Source organism: Pseudorca crassidens, chromosome 18, assembly GCF_039906515.1.
Source record: "Pseudorca crassidens isolate mPseCra1 chromosome 18, mPseCra1.hap1, whole genome shotgun sequence".
In the NCBI taxonomy this organism is placed as follows: domain Eukaryota; kingdom Metazoa; phylum Chordata; class Mammalia; order Artiodactyla; family Delphinidae; genus Pseudorca; species Pseudorca crassidens.
In genome coordinates, this window is record NC_090313.1 from 40,496,319 (window position 1) to 40,513,464 (window position 17,146).

A 17,146-nucleotide genomic window follows, 5' to 3' on the forward strand; every position below is an offset into this window, starting at 1 on the left:
ACTTTATATCTGATTAGGAATCTCTTCTACAATATTTCTTATATTAAGTCATACAAACTTTTACTTCAAACTTCTGGTAAAAGATAGCTAAATTATTTTAGAACCTGCTACTTCTTTTTATTAATTTGAAATCTGCCTTGCTGACTCACTATAATTATTTTCTCTGGATTTATATATAGACTAAGTTTCTTACTAAAAAATTTATAGTTTTAAATAATTGATATAACTTTATAATCTGGCCCCCAATTCTTCTCTTTTCAAATGAAATATCAATTACCCTTCTCATGGCACACTGATTTCAGTTCTTCATAATTCTCTCCAGCTCCCCTTAACATTTCTCTAGTTTGTACATTTTACTCTTAAAGTGTTCTTCTAAAAAGGAACATAGCAGAATGCAGTAGAAATGTTACTAGTTTTGCTCTAAAATTAATAGCTGAGTGTTTCTCAACATACTGTTGTAGAAGGTTGTGTTCCACAAATGATTTTTGGATGTGTTTCAGGGAAAAGTGTTCTATTATTAAATACACATGGGATGTACTGCATTCACAGGCTTCTATAAAACAGAATTTATACAAAACTATTAATTACTTAGGGGTATCTAAGTAATCAAAGTCATAGAAACAATAGGTAGAATAGTGGTTACCAGGGACTGTGGGGGGAGGGGGGAAAATGTTGTTTAATGTGTATAGAGTTTCAATTTGCAAGATGAAAAAATAGTGATCTGTTTCACTACAGTATGAATATACTTAGCACTACTGAACAGTACACTTAAAAATGGTAAAGACAGTAAATTTTGTATTATGTGTTTTTTACCATAATAAAAATAAAATATTCTATAGCACAACGTGACTTACAAATCTTCATATATATATGGTTTGAATCATTGCCCAAACAAATTTGATCATATTTATTATTTTGTTTTCTTTGGTGTTTTATTTTGAGGTACATATATTTATACCTTAGAGCAATATAACACGCAAGATATTTTGATGAAATATTTCTGGGTCTTTATTGAAAATTAAGATTGTAAGACGTTAAATGTATCTTTGTGAGAGTCAAATTCCTGTCTTTCTAACTTATCATTCCTTCATGGAAAGATGATTTTTAACTTAGTCCTTTACTTAAGAACCCATTTTGGTTTGTGCTATCAGGAAAATATGAAAACCTGCCTACTATAACTTCCTCCAAATATTTAGTAATACACATTTAATAGTATCTAGATAAAAAGAGAATTCTGTGCATCTTGCTCAAGACTTTTTCCTTGATGGCTTTTATTTTATAAAAGAACATTATGTTGTTTCCCTTTTTCAAAAAGATACTTAAATCCACTTTCATTCACACTATATTAGTCCATATATACTAACAGGTTATAAGAATGACTATGTCAAATGCAGTGTTAAAGTCACAGCATGTCATATTCGGACCATCTTTTGCTTTATCTATTGGCCAATTATAAAATAAATATGATTCACTTTGGTGGTTTCCTTAATAATCACAATTAAATCCGAAATTGTCCAAATCTTATTGTCTATATCTTTGTAAATTCTTTAAAAGCTAATAAACATTTCCAGAATTCTTATTATAATATTTGTAAATAAAACCTCAATTTCTTGGGGAGAAAAGTTATAAAAAAACAAAAATAGAAACAAATGAATAGAAAATAAATGAATATATCCAATTGAATATCACAAAATAAGATTGACCTATTCAATAAATTTAATTCTACATAAAGCCATAGCACTAGTATGGCATAGCACTAGCACTTTTATATTGTCAATATGTGGTCAAAGTTTGTAATATCCCTGATACAGAAACATTTAAATTTACAATGTTATTACAAACCTTCTTATATCTCAGGCATCACCTGACTCAAAATATGATTTAAATATATATTAACACAGTAAGATTAAAACTATTACACAGAGCCTATTTATTCAGAAGATATTATTGTGAAGTTTTATTTTTAATGTAAATGTTTTACCGTTTATTTCACCTGCATAAATAATGAATTTACATTGTCTTTTTAGACATAAGTCCACAGAACCCACCTTGTACTTAAACAGACTTATGAAAACAAGGAAGTATATAATATCAATTCATGTTCTTTCAAAAAAGGTATTAAAATGTGTAATGGGGTCTTTTTTATGCATACAATCTTATACTTTTTGCTTTTTGTGTATTGGAATAAAAATTAAATTTTATATTTGCCTTTTAATAGAGTTTTTAAAAAGTCTGTCAGAATCCATTACTATGGTGTTTTATTTTCTTGTACAAAGTTTTCCTTCTATAGTTCTTCCCTGGAATATTCGCAGCTTCTTCAATTTTGTTTTGGTTATTTCTAATTTTAGTAAAAGGGAAAAAATCTCTATCTATAGGGAAGATTGCATCTATCCTAATGAAAAATGTTTTTTCCCTCATTATATTAGCATCCAGTCTGAACTGGGAAAATTGTAAACTTAGGCTGATTTCTGATTATGGCTGCTAGTCATTAAGTGTTGTGTTTACTCTTACCAACCTCAACAAAGAGAAGACAATCACAATAAGTAAATAAGACTGTATCACAACCTTGTGGTCCATTCAATTTATGAGACATGGAAACAGATATGTGAAAAGTGGAGAATTGTTGTTTTGCAAATGTCCGTTTAAAAATGGGCCCAACTTGTGCAGGCAGGTGAATGTGGAAAACACTGTTACAAAACAGCAACACAATCTCCCTCTTTCGCTGATAAAAATTTGAAATGGAATAGTATAAAACATTCAATTTCATTATATTTTCTGTAAATATTAATTATATATTCAGAATCATTCAATTTGGTAGGAAGTAATAAATTTATAACATAATTATTAATCACTTTGACTTATAAGGGACAAGTTTTTCAGCTGTTGCGCTCTGCTGGTAGAGCTGATATAGTTTCCCTCTTGCTGTTCACCTATAATGGCAGCAATTTAATACACCAGGCTCCTCCCACCTCCACCCACCAATGCTTAACATTATTCCTCAGTTTTCCTTAGTTACCTTTATTAAACAAGGCTGGATTTCTTTTCCATTTTTGCTCCACATGTTTGAAGCATTGCTGACCTTCACTTCTACTACACAAGATACCTATAAAATTAATCAATCTGTCAATCCATAAATATTCATTAAATAATTGTTCTATTTTTAGAACTTTGCTAAAGATATAATTTAAAGGACCCTGCTTTATCAATAATCATTAAGAATAATCATTATGTAAAAGACACAGCTGAAACCATTAGGTGTCATTTCAGGGGGCTCCTAGGAGCCGGGTCCTTTATGTCTCAGCACAGAAAGAATTCAGCTAGAGGCAAAGTGATAGATAAGAAGTGATTTATTAAAATAGGATACTTGTGAGGCTTATAAGCAGGCAGGCAAACATTGCACTGCCCCAAATACTTAGTGGGTTACATTTTTATAATCAAAGGAAGAGAGGGGATGGGGAGAAGACCTTCTTTGTCTTTCTTGAGTAGACATCATGCTTTCATCATCAGTTCCTCCTCCAGGTTGGGTTTTTTGTCCCTACATGGTCAGGCTGGGACTGTCATGGCACTTTGGAAAAATTATTTCAGGTCTCAGTGCAATGAGGGTCTTTCACTTTGAAATGTCACCTTTCCATAAATGATTGTTTTTATATGTGCACAGAGCATGCCCTGGAGGTCATTAACTTGATGACACCACTGGGCATGTTGTAGATCTTATTCTCCACTATTATTTTACTGTTTTTAGTGCATTGTGCAAAGAGCATGTCCTAGGGGTCAAAGAGCATGTTTTGGGGGTCATTAACTTACTGAGCTCACTGAGCAGGATGTAGGTCTCATGCCACCATTGTTTTATTGTTTTGGGCCATGTCTCATGCTTCTGTTGCATGATTTTGTTGTTAATCAAGTTGGCTTGACTTTGTTGTTAAGCAAGCCAATCTGACCTTGATGCTAAGTGACTTGTTCTGCTTTATGAGTCAAGCAAGCCTATGTTGTTTCAGGATTTTCCCATTAATTTCTCAAGTGATCATTAATCTTAGTGTGGTCTCCCAAACTGCCTAAAATTCCTTCTCTATCTACAATCCCCTAATGGGGTTTCTAAGCTGACTATTTGATTATCCTACTCAATCCCTATCACAGCTAAGCAACTTTTGTTACCAGTGGGCATGTCCCAAACATAACTGAGAAAATCACTGTTATTTGCATTTTTTGAGATCCTTATTGAAAAAAAGTCTAATTTTTTCTTTACCTAACAACTAAATTCAAATGAATATTTGTAGCAAGACAGAGTAGAAGTGATTAATTGTTTAATTGAATACGGTGAAATCAGAGTATAAATCAGAATTAAATGCAGGTAGCTTCTGTTATATATATATATATATATATATATATATATATATATATACTATTAATAATTAAGCATAGAACATGGCAAGGAAAATGCCAATTCCTTAAGGTCTGAACTCATAAATTGGCCTGGTGTCACCAATGGTTTATTCTACTGTTTACAAGGTCCAGATTCAAGGGGCAGGAGCATAGACCTCATTCTCCATGAGCTGGGCATGAAAAAAAAAAAGTCCATGTTTTAAAACTTCCACTTTAATTTTGTCATCAACAAATATCTCTTGACCACCACATTAAACTTGAATATAGTACTGACTATCCTTTATCATCAAATATATTATAAAAGATACTGCTGAGACACTCTCCAATCAAATAGGGATAGATCCCCAATAATCAGGTAGGTGACACATGATTTTTCTTGCTTAGCCATATACTTTGTCAGTGGATGAATGCTAACCCAAAATAAATTAATCAGATTATCTTCTAGAAATTTGGGATTGGGTCTGAGAGACAGTCAATTATCTTTGAAAATGGATTGATTTCAGATTATGTAAACTCAGGGACTTTGCAGAAACTATTTCAGGCTATGTGTACACAGAAAAAGTGAGATTGACTTAAAAAGAAAGAAAGCAATGAATCAAATAGGATCTAAGAAAGAAAGAATAAATAAGAAAGAACTTTCCAAATACTTGATTGCTTATCATTCTATTTCATGAATAATTTATGCATTAATTCATATTTACTTAATTTTTCCCCTGGGCCCTGGCCCTGGATATACCATGGTAAACAAACAAGACAATGTCCCTGCCTCCAGGGAATCTGCATGACAATGAGGGAGATAGTAAACAAACAGCAAGATGAATATATAAACAAGCATGATACTTTCTGATTGAGACAAGCCTTTGGGTTGAAGGTTGTTTTTTTAGATAAGGTGTTTGGGAATGGCCATTAATTTCATGGTTAGCAATATATTCTACATGATGTCCGTCTTACCAATCATAATTTTTACTATAACTTCTTGATAAAATTGGCCATAACTTTATGAAATGCAGATCAGAAGTAATTACACTGATTCAATTATAATTTTCCAACAAAAGGCTGATAAGATTAAAATGAGACTTATTCCCAAAGATCCCATACTACATATGACATAGGAATGCAATTTTTCTTTTTCTCTTTATTTCATTAAAAAGATACTGTAATAAGGAAGAACAAATCTGACTCCATATTGGATTTGTTTCTCTTACTTTAACCTTTGTATTCCATTGCTTTTGCTATTAGTTAAGAATATTGCCTATAGCCTAAAATATACAGGATAGCGCATTCTCAAGGCTCTGACCTTTAAAGGTAAAACACTTTTTCATTTATATGGAGATAAAAAGTTGCAGAACAGAGAATAACATTTGTCTTATTGGAGGATTACAGGGACATCATAACATGACCTACATGGACAGCTGCAAGAAAAAAGGATTCTGATACCAAGAAGTTTGCAACAACCAACCATAACCTCTTCTTTTTACTATAAAAGAAGCCTGAATTCTAACTCAGGTAAGATGGTTCTTTGGGACAATCGTTCACTATCATCTTGGTTTGCTGGCTTTCCAAATAAGCTCACTATTCCTTGCCCCAATAACTTGTCTCCAGATTTATTCATCTGTCCTGTGATGAGCAGTACCAGCTTGGACTCAGTAACAATACTGTCAAAACAAAAAATGTGTTTTTAAGAGCTAGGGTGTGCAGATCATAGGCCATCTGTGTTTGCTGATTGGCTTTACCCAAAGGAAAAGCAAACTGTCTAGTAAATTCATGACAGTTTCATGACTTCAACTAGTTTCACAATTTGGGGAAAGTTGTCTGTAGTTGGGCTCCTACACTTCCACAAAAATTGAGAGAAAAGAGTGCTGTCTTCCTTGATGGTTATATTTCAAAGGGATGGCTTCCAGGTCCTTGAAAAAGACAACCCTGCCTTGTAAAATGTGCAAGAAGCTTTTGAAAATATTTACATCTCAAAGGGAAAAGAAAGAATTTGCAATTTTCTAAAGTAAATTCTAGAAGCAGAGGGAGGTCAGAGGCCTTGGGGTTTATGTCCTGTAAATTCTGTAAGGGTGGAGGCTAGGAGTGAGTTCAGAGGCTTAGAGATAGGAATAAGCTTGTCTAAAGCTTGATCAAGGGGAAGGAAATGTTAAGGCTACTTTGGTGAATACTGTATTATAAAATGAGAATGGTTAGGGCTTCATGAATGGGATAGATAGATCAATAGGTAGATATTAGAGTATTAGGGATATTTATAATAGATATTATACATACATAATATTTTATATACAGTACAAATAGTATCTGTGTAATCTAATATACATATATGAGTATAGTTGAGTACACATGGATATACATATGTAAGATTAAAATGAGGCTTTAGGGAATTCCCTGGCAGTCCAGTGGTTAGGATTGTGCTCTTTCACTGCTGTGGGCCCAGATTCAATCCCTAGGAATTAAAATTCCACAAGCTGCACTGGGCGGCCAAAAAAAAAAAAAAAATGGGGCTTTAATCCCAAAGATCCACTAGTATATATGATATAGGAATATAACTTTATATTTATTTATTTATTTATAATACTAATCAAAGCCTCACTTTTGAAGTATTCACATGATTTATCAGTTCTTAAGTATTTTAAAGAGCTTAATTATCTTCATACTCACCACAATCTTACAAAATAAATATTACTACACTCATTTTAAATAGAGAAAACTGGTTAAAAAGTGGTTAATGTAATACCCAAAGATATATAGCAAAGAAATGATAGAAATAGATTTTCATAACAGAATTATTTTACTCTGAAGTAGATAAACATAAATAGGCATCACAAAAATAAAGTTTACTCACATTAAATTTAGAAGCAGAAGAACAAATTTAGATATTTGAAAATAAAAATTACATATATTTGAAAAATATATAATTCATTTTAAAAACAGCTGATAGAGATTTATTACAATACATATATAACTTATAATGTGGATTTGGTTTGCTGACTAAATCTAGATCCAAGTGTTTTAGGAATAAGGAGTCCATGCTCCTCTAAGAGATATGAATGAAACAATGTTATCTGCCATATCAGTAAACAAAGGATATTGCAGACATCAAAACACTACAGCCACCCTGGACCGTGAGCCCTGAGGGAACTCAGGATGGAGACAAATGGGCTGCCTGTTGCCAAGCCCTCAGCCAATGCTGCTGCCTGAAAATATTCACCCTGAGGGGATTCAGGATGGAGAAAAGCAGGATGCTGGGCCTAGATAGTTAAGGTGCACATCAAAGGAATGATTTCAATTGAGCCCACACCAAGAAAAGTGCTAAATCCATTAACTTGAGATATCTGGTTTTCTTTAATTAACAGTAAACTTTTGAAGTTCTGACTACCTTGTCGTTGTTGCAAAAACTCCTATATATCTTGGCTCTTCCTCTTACCTCTTCGGAGCAGTCTCTCAGAGCTATCTGAGAGTCCTGTGTACTGAGCTTAAGCCTCAGATTGTCCACCAAACAAAATATAATTCTCAACTTTTAGGTTGTGCATTTTTTCAGTCTACAGGAAAGTTAATCTATGTTAAAGGAAAAATAAATTACAAGAAAACCTTCATTTATAAAGCTGCTTAAATAAAAAAAGTAAAAATAAAAACTTTTTAAAAAGTTTATTTATAAAATTTCTTAAGTAAAAACTAGTGAATAGCTAAAAAACACTAAAATTTGAAAGGATTATCATGTAGTTATCTGCTGTAATTTTTCTTTGCTTTCATTTCATTAACTGAAGCTCTTCTACCCCATTAGAGAATCACTGATGGCAGTGTTCAAACTGAAAACTCTCCATGTGAAAAGAAGACAAGAAAAACTGGATATAATTTAACAAAATTTTATCGTTTTGAAAAATAATTTAAAATAGTATAGATCAACTATTTAATGCAACCAAAAAAAAATCAGTTTTATACAGAAGCATTAATAAATGACTCATTTATTTATCCAGAATGTTGCCACTTACTGCATCACTTGAAAATATTATTAAAACATAATGAACTGAATCAGTATTGTTTTTCAGCTTTATAATTCACAGTGCTGAGAATATGCATTATTTTATTATTATTATAACTAATAATTACTATTTATTGAATATATCTTCTATAGAGTAGTCACACTGCTAAGTGCTTCATATACATAACTTTATTTAATCCTTACAATAACTATTAAAGATTTCCATAGGAGAAACTGGTTCTCTGAAAATGGTAACAAAAGTAATGTGGTAAACTGGAATTTACAAGAAGGTCTAATTTTAAAATACATATTATATTTGGGACAATTCTAATAAGTTGTAAGTCCTTAAAAAAATCACACAACAACAAAACAAAACAAAACATATTGTGGAATGGTTATCATTAATTAATACAAATTAAGATTGAATATCTGAGTGTAATGAATATCAGATCATTCACCATTACCTTTGGATATTGTAGCCCTTTTAATATTGTTGTACATATATTGACCAAATACATTACCACCTATGTGAAAATTTTTGTCCCTGTTATTGCTGTATGACAAATTACCCCCAAATTTAGCATATTCAAATAATCATTTTATTTTGCTCCAGGTTTCATGAATGGCTCAAATGGCTCAATTCTAGCTTGAGGACATTTACATCGTTGCAGTCAGAGATGTTGACTGGGACAGCAGACATCTGAAATGGCTCCCCCACTTGGCTGGGGCAGCTAAGAGCTCTTTTGGGGCTGTGAATCTGCGTGCCAAACTTTGGCTTCCCCAGCCTGAGGATCTCAAGGTGTTCCGACTTCTTACATAATAGCTGCTTCCACCAGAGTAGGCATTCCAAGAGCATGTTGGGAAGTCACAGATTACAAGTTCTGCTGCTTTCTACTGGTTACAAACAAGTCAGTAAATTCAATAAGAAGGGACATAAACATGATCTCGTAATGGGCATTATGCCAAGGAATTTGTAAATATGTTTTACAACTTCCACTATTATGTTAAGTGTATAGTATTTTAACTACTGTAAATGATTTTTTCTTATATTTCATCTTAATGTTTCACTATTTGAATGTATTATATGCTTGTCTGCTAACATTTGAAAACTACTTGAAAGAATAATCAATTTTTTAAAGGCATCTAAAGTGCCTAATCCAAAGATAACTACTATGTTCTTCTTTTATGTTTCTTTCTAGTCTTACTAAGAGCAGAAAGAAGTCTAAGATTGAATTATATAAAATATTACTGTGTTTCTCATTTAATGAGCATGCTGCTCAACTCATCTTTTGGTCTCAATGGCCTGCAGGTATTAAAGTATGTCAGGTCCCCTCAGCACCCCAAGTCAGGCTACATGGAACTGGTTCCTCAGGCATTCCTCAAAAAGCCAAAACACTGGACACATGCTCCACTCTTTTCTTTCTCCCTCCTGGGAGCGGCCTCTGAGCTGTCTCAGCCTTCCTCTGCTGTAGTGCAGGTGCTCTGCAGCAGCAGCATGTGGCCAGCTCTCTTTTGTTCTCAGTGGTCCCCAGACATGGGTATGGTGGGCCAATCAGTGTGCTGAGATGTGAGAGACAGAAACCAGTCCTTCAGGCAGCACCCTCTATCAAAAGTCAGCCTTGAACTTTGCCCAATGTTCTCTTTTCCTCCCCAGAAAGCAGCTTGATCCTCTTGATCATATCACACTGTCCCAGAGGGAGGGAATATGGTGAGAGTGTACACAGATTTTCCTGCCAGTGTAGGTGGCTTCAAACTCACCAGGGGTGCAGGAACCTTTTAACTGGAATCTTGATTGCTCACAAAGGAAATTGGTCTACATATTGTGGAATTGGTGCCCTCGTGGTAGAAAGGAGGGTCTGTGGTTTCCTTTTCCACCATCTTGCTGACATCATCTCTTGTCCTTCACATTTTTAATTAACTATTCAAAATGTTTTTATTATTTTTTGAATTTTTATTCATTTCTAATATTGACCTGTGTAACACAGTTGGTTTTAATTTGGGTGTATTTATATTATAATGCATATATTTATACACAAACTCATTTACTCAATAGCTCTTCTTTATTGATCAATAATTCTTTATTTCATGTAATTCTTGAATATGATATGAACTATTATAGTGTTTTCAAGTCAGTTTCATCATTTGATCTTATGCTAGTACCCCACTTTTCAAATTATTTTGTGGAGATATAATACATTTAATATTTGGTAGATATAGTGCTAATCCTGTCTTACTTATTTTCCATTGTATTTTCTAATTTATCTACATTTCTAGGGGAACTGACCTGAGATAACCTAATACTCACCCCTGTATTCTCTTTACATTTTTCACCTGATCTCAATGGTACTAACTCATAGACACAAAGCCTTCTCTGATTAGTATAGCTCTAGCTTATCTGAATTTGAAGTTATCTGTGTGAATCAGCCAAGAATTCTTCTTACTTCTTTCCCAGTTAGATTATCTCTATTGAAGCAGAATATTTTCATTCATGGACAATTTTTCTTTAACTAGATTTCTTTTCTTTTCTTTTTTTTTTTTTTAAGGGACAGATAAAAATTTTATTCTTCCATACTAGGATTAAGTTACAAGACAGAGAGACAGAGGGTGGTGAGAGGTTGGCATACACAGCACCATTTACGTTGAGGGCTTCAGGAGGCAGATCATCACTCCTACCACAGTACCATGGCCTTCATCCTCCTCCTCCTCCCCCCTCCTGAAGTGTCCCTTGCAGTCAGCAGGCCCCTGCCCCTCACTCACCAGCACTCGTGTGCTACAGGGCTTCTTCCCCCAGTACAGAGCCCAGTACACAGCCCACTATGTCTGGAAACATCTGTCTTTACATTCATCTGTCCACTGGGCCCTCACACAGCTCCTGTGTGGTAGCTGGGATAGCCTCCCACTGGATAAGTGAGGGGCCTGAGGTACAGAATGGTGAAGTGACCTGCCTGTAGTCTGACAGGGGGTCATGGCTGGGTCTAGAGCTCAGACAGGATTTCTGGGCCTGTTTCTCTACAGCCTCCCCTTATTATGGCTTCCCTCCTCTTCACAAGATTTGGCCTGTTTATTTTTTTTTTTTGATTTTTTTTGTGGTACGTGGGCCTCTCACTGTTGTGGCCTCTCCTGTTGCGGAGCACAGACTCTGGACGCTCAGGCTCAGCGGCCATGGCTCACCGGCCTAGCCGCTCTGTGGCATGTGGGATCCTCCTGGACCGGGGCACGAACCCGTGTCCCCTGCATCGGCAGGCGGACTCTCAACCACTGCGCCACTGGGGAAGCCCCTGTTTACTTTTTAAAGATTTTTCCCTTTAGTTTTATTCCCAACCTTAAAGTTGCTCTTGCCCATTAGATCTGCACGCTACTACCTCCAAAGTTCACCTTGACTTCTGCTCTTTAGCACTTCTCTTATCTCAAATAAATCCCTGCCTGTGTACTTTGCTACCATTAATAGATAAATATAGTACAGGCCTAACTCGTTCAAGTCCTTTCCTGTTTTTCTGGAAAGTCTACCTATCTACAGTAGCATTATCCAGTTGTAACTGACATGGACCCCTCCACGTAAGGTCCTAAAACAACTGAGAAAAAAAAAAATATATATATATATATCTCTCCACTTCCGTGCCTTAAGCATATGCTCCTTTAAAGAAAGGAATCTGTGTCTGGGTGTGGTGCTTATAGAAGTTCACGAGTACATTCATAAATATTAATACCGTAGAACACTTCCTTAAAACACAATTGTTACCAGTAATTCACATACATTAATACACTGCTGTGACTGGAAATATCGCAATCAGAATTTCATTTTGCCTTTTGTTATGCTATTCATCTAATTTTTTAGAACTGGAAGGTACAAGAAAAGTCGTCTAGTACGAACCTCTCATTTTAGAGATAAAGAAACTGAGGCACAAAAAGGGCAAGTGATTTGCTCAATGTAACGAACTATGGCAGCATTAGAATCTGGGGGTTCTGACTAGACTCCAGTGTGTTCTACCTCATGCTGCTTCAACATAATTGCCCATTCATCAGAGAAGCTTGCCATCTATTCCTGCTTCCAGTATGTTCCCACTGTGATTTGGACCATTTCTCCAGCATTGGTATTTCCAGCATTTAGGTAAGCAATCAAGTTGGCAAAATATAAAATAAAACCTCTCCCAACATGCCTGCACATTTTTTCAGCCTCTTGATTAGAGGAAAGCTTTTTAAATTCCAAGTCTCCTTCTTGTACTTTCTGAAAGTACTAAATAACCACTACGAGCTTTAAGTTACGTTAACGATGGCTGGTAAATGGCTTCCCTTCTAGAGTAATTTGGAAGCATGGCTCAACACCATCATACCTCCTCTAGGAAGTGTATGTGTTTTGGAGGGAAAAGGGAATGGATTTGTGGAGGGTTGGTGCTTACAAAGAGTTACCTATTGCAGGTAACTTATCCTTATCCACACCTCCCAACTGTTCCCAAAGCTGTTCTATTCCATCATATGCCATTAACGAGGTGAACTTCTGTCTATATCTTGTAAGAAAAAGTGACTTTGGAAAATTCCCTAGAAGAAAAGTTTTCTAGGGCTTGCCTTCTGTAACATACTAGGCAGAAAAAAGGCTAACAGAGAAAAACAAAATTAGCTAAAAGCATTTGGGAAACTTATATAATCCAAATTGTTTCCACAATGTCAAAATGGTAAACCAAAACTAAAGATATATAATTATGCATAATCAAGGAATCTAAAAAATATGGAATGCAAAGAATTTACTAACATGTAATATTTTATAAGACAGCCAATTTCTTATTATATCAAAGATTAACATGAACCAAACACACGACTATGGCTCCCTGTCAGTTCTGAATTATATCCATAGTGTTAAGAGACTAAGGACTAGTAAAATGGAGGGGAATATGGTTTGACTATTGAGTGTTTGCTAGTGAGCATGTCACAGACAAAGCAGTGAAAATATAAGAGATAAATGTACTAATACATGTTGTGTCTATATTAGCCTAATGAGCTAAAGAGAGATTTAAAGAAATGAAGATTGTAAACTCCAGGAAGCAGTCAAGGTAAACTAGTAGATTCAAGCAATGAGGTCTTGGTATACAACCTTAATTCTGTATCTTGTCAGCTCACCCTATATCTTGTGCCTCACCCTAGCCTGATCTCGGCCAGGGTCATATGCTTTAATAACTTCCATGTGTATAGTGCTTTTAAACTTTTAAATCCTTTCACATCTATTTAAGCCATCTGATCCTCGCAACAACCCTGTGAGGTAGGCAGGTTGCCCCCTTTTAACAGCAGAGGAAACTGGTGTTGAGAGGTAAACTAAATTGTCGCGCATCAGTGATGAAGCCAGGGCTAACTAGCTCTCTGGATTTGGCTACTTCCATTGCACCAGGCCACCACTCATGTTTCTGAAAGGCCTTTCAACTAGTAGAAACTCTTGGGAGAAGCAAGTATATTCCTACCTGTCTGCACCTTAATGGTCCATCCACTGTTTTTTTTTTCTGAAGACACGAGAAAGGAGCCAGGGTACCAGAAAGCAGCTGTTGGACCCGGGCCTCAGAAGGACCTCAGAAGGAGCCCTGCCAGAGAAGGAAATACAGCCTTGTGTGATCAACTAACTTTTGGTGTTTGAAATTAACCTCTGAAGAAACTTTTCAAGCCCTATCTGAAAAGCACCGGTTGCCTCTTCTACCGCTGTGGCCGAGTGTCTAACCGCGACCGCAGCATCCCTGCACAGCTCATTGGCAGGGTCCTGCTGAGCACTGGCCTCCTCGCCAATGGCAATCAGCCGGTCCAATTTTTCTTCCTCCCACTTTGAAAGTTCTCGTGCCAATCTCCTGTTTTCTGCCAACTTGGCTGCAATAGTCCTGGCCACTGACCACCTTCTTCACCTTGCCCACCTGGGAGGGGGCTCACTGGTCAAAGACCCACCCCCACCAGAAACAAAAGGAACTCTGGAGGAGGAGACTGGAGGCCGCCATGCCGAGGCCACCCCGGGAATGTTTCGGCCGGAGCTTGTGCAGGGGCTGGGCTCACCAGACACTCCCAGTCTGGTCATGGGGCTGCTCTGACAGGGAGCAGCTGCACCACTGAAAAGGTGGTGGGAGCTACTCTAGCTGGGGATTCCTTGAGAGCACCCTGCACCCAAGGATTCATCCCAGGAGTCCTCAAGGTCACTGGTTTCTCTCATCTGGTCACTGATCCTCAGTTGACAATCCTCATCTGATTCCTTAACTGTTTTCAAGATAGGCTGATGATTTGCTGCCTGAGTCCTTTTTGTTCCCAGAATGCTGGTTCCCTCTTCCCCTGGGATGGCAGAGGCCACCAAGTTCTGATCACAGTGCTGGGCCCAAGCAGCCTCCTCCATTAAGTTTTCTGTGTCAGTCACTATCTGATTTCCGAGAAGGTGATCCAACGTATCTATAAAAGGGACAGTGTGGTGGATCACCCATACTTGTGGCGCGGGCCACATAGACCTTTAAATATAATGCCTTCAGGACTTTGAACTTGGAGCGGCACTGATGCTCAGTGCAGCAGAAGCCTTCCTGCTGCATCTGCTTAGACACAGCCTGGTAGATGTCTGCATTGTGATGTATGGTCTGGAGGCACTGAATATACTGTGCCTTGCCTAGTATGGAGAGAAGCGTCTGTGTCTCCTGTCTGGACCACCGGATGACCGCACTGCTATTGGAAGTGGCCATAGCGGACTGCGAAGGAAGGCTAGCTGGAGGAGGCTCCTGGCAGCAAGGTGCTGATCTGAAGTTGTGGGGAGGCTCTGTGTGCTCTGGTCTATCTCCAGGAGCCAGACGATTCTTCCCTCTCAGGGCTAATTGCTGAAAAGCCAGGTCCAAGGACTGCATTTCTGGCTTCTGCCAAGGATCTGCTTTACTTTCATTGCTGTATTTGAAATATTCCTTATTCTACTTTGTTTTGCTGCCAATCCAACAACCTCTTCATTTTCTGAGTAAGCAAAAACAGCTGGAGTAACTCTGTCACCTGCATCATTGGCAACCACATCAGCCCGGCCACCCTTATAGATGGCTGCACAGGCTGTTGTGCAGCCTAGGTGAACCCCGATGGCCGCCATGAGGTGGCAGAGATGGCGGTAGCAGTAATGAGTGGCCCCTGCACCACAACAGTGCCCGGCCCTAGATTTATTAATACTATATTTTGGAGAATAGTCCTTGGAATTTCTAGTATGTGATAGATTATTTTGCGCTTGCTTACTAATGATTTATTTTCTTTTCCTCTTTGTTTGTATAGATATATGAAGTGTTTAGGATTAAAAAAAATTTTTTTTGAGTAAGTGTGAAAAATGATTAGATTTTGAAGCATGGAGCAGTTGAAATAAATGCAAGTAAGATAATAACCTCTTTTCTCAAACAAATCATACTACATTGGGTCCTGACAGTACAAAGAAACAAACTATTATTGGTGGGTAGCATTAAACATACCAATTCTGTATAAAAAGCTAATCTTAAATAGTAATATTGACATTTTGGATTAAATCAGTTTCACCTCTGAACCATCAACATTACTATTAGAACACACTGCAAAACGGGAAGCCAGGATAGCTGAGTACATGAAGATGCCTAGAAATCCTAGGCGTGTAGTAACTGCTGAAAATTCCTACTTACATATAGTGACATGACTGAACATTTACATGTAAGCAATATGAAAGACACTTTTGCAATGACATAAAAGAATAACATTTTTATAATTAATAAAATTTAGAAAACAAAATGGAAAATTAAAAAATGTCATTATCGTATGCTAATAGAATTATAAACAAAATAATTTTTATTTGTTTTCACTTTTTAAAATATATTTTATTGTTATAACATTATGTTTAAATGGTAATTTAAGTTATAAGATTTGTGACTTACTTAATTACTCTTGCCTTAAAAAACAAATCCTGAATGTTATCCTACCACACAGTAATTATCTATGAATAAGATACGTTAGCTACAAACCAGATAGCCATCTCAAAGCACACTGGTTATAAGAAGAAAATTATTCTGATAAAGGAAAATTAAGATATCATATTTGAGGGAGAAAAACATGTAACATATCTTTCTTTTGAGTATAATTTGAAATTGTGAGCCAAATATATTTTCTCAGTGTTGTCGTAATTTAATTGAATGCACTTTAAGTACAGTTAAATAAACACTGTTATACGTATAAGCTGTTTGAAGGGTACCTATAGAGTGGTCATGGGCAAATAATACAGAGAGGTGAATTATTATGCATATACTTTCTAAGCATATTAAATCAACACATTGTCATAGTGAAGAATGTAGTCTTTAGATCTAAAATACATAGGTTTAACATATAGTCTCTAATACTCTCTACCTATATGGTTCAGTTCTCTCATATTTAAAAAGAGGGAAATGGACAGCTAATTTATAGCCATTTTAAGTATTAAATTTTATAAATAAACTATTAATAATGTTAACTACAATTAATGTTAAATCAGACAATCTTTTTATAACCAGGCTATTAATTGCTTAATTCTTTCTGTTTTTTCATTTGAGTTTACTTAAAGAGATCTGGGTACCATCTAAATGGAGTCCAGAATTCATGGAACATAGCACAATTAAGAGCTCATTTCTCATGGAGCTCTCCAAAAATAGCATTCAGTTTTCACTGTCAAATGCAAAAATCTGAAAATTGTTTGATATATACACATGCATGTGTTCAAATTGTTTAATTAAAAAGTTTTATACTGAGTTTACCATAAAATATAAATGTATACACAAAAGATGTTCAGAACAAATATGATGCTAGATAGAATTTTAGTTTGGT

The 17,146-nt window shown here is 35.9% G+C and overlaps 1 pseudogene; it reads right to left on the minus strand.

The window, feature by feature from the left end:
• Positions 1-13,955: 13,955 nt before the first annotated feature.
• On the minus strand, positions 13,956-15,043 carry LOC137211106 (myb/SANT-like DNA-binding domain-containing protein 7; annotated as a pseudogene).
• Between the last annotated feature and the right edge of the window lie 2,103 nt (positions 15,044-17,146).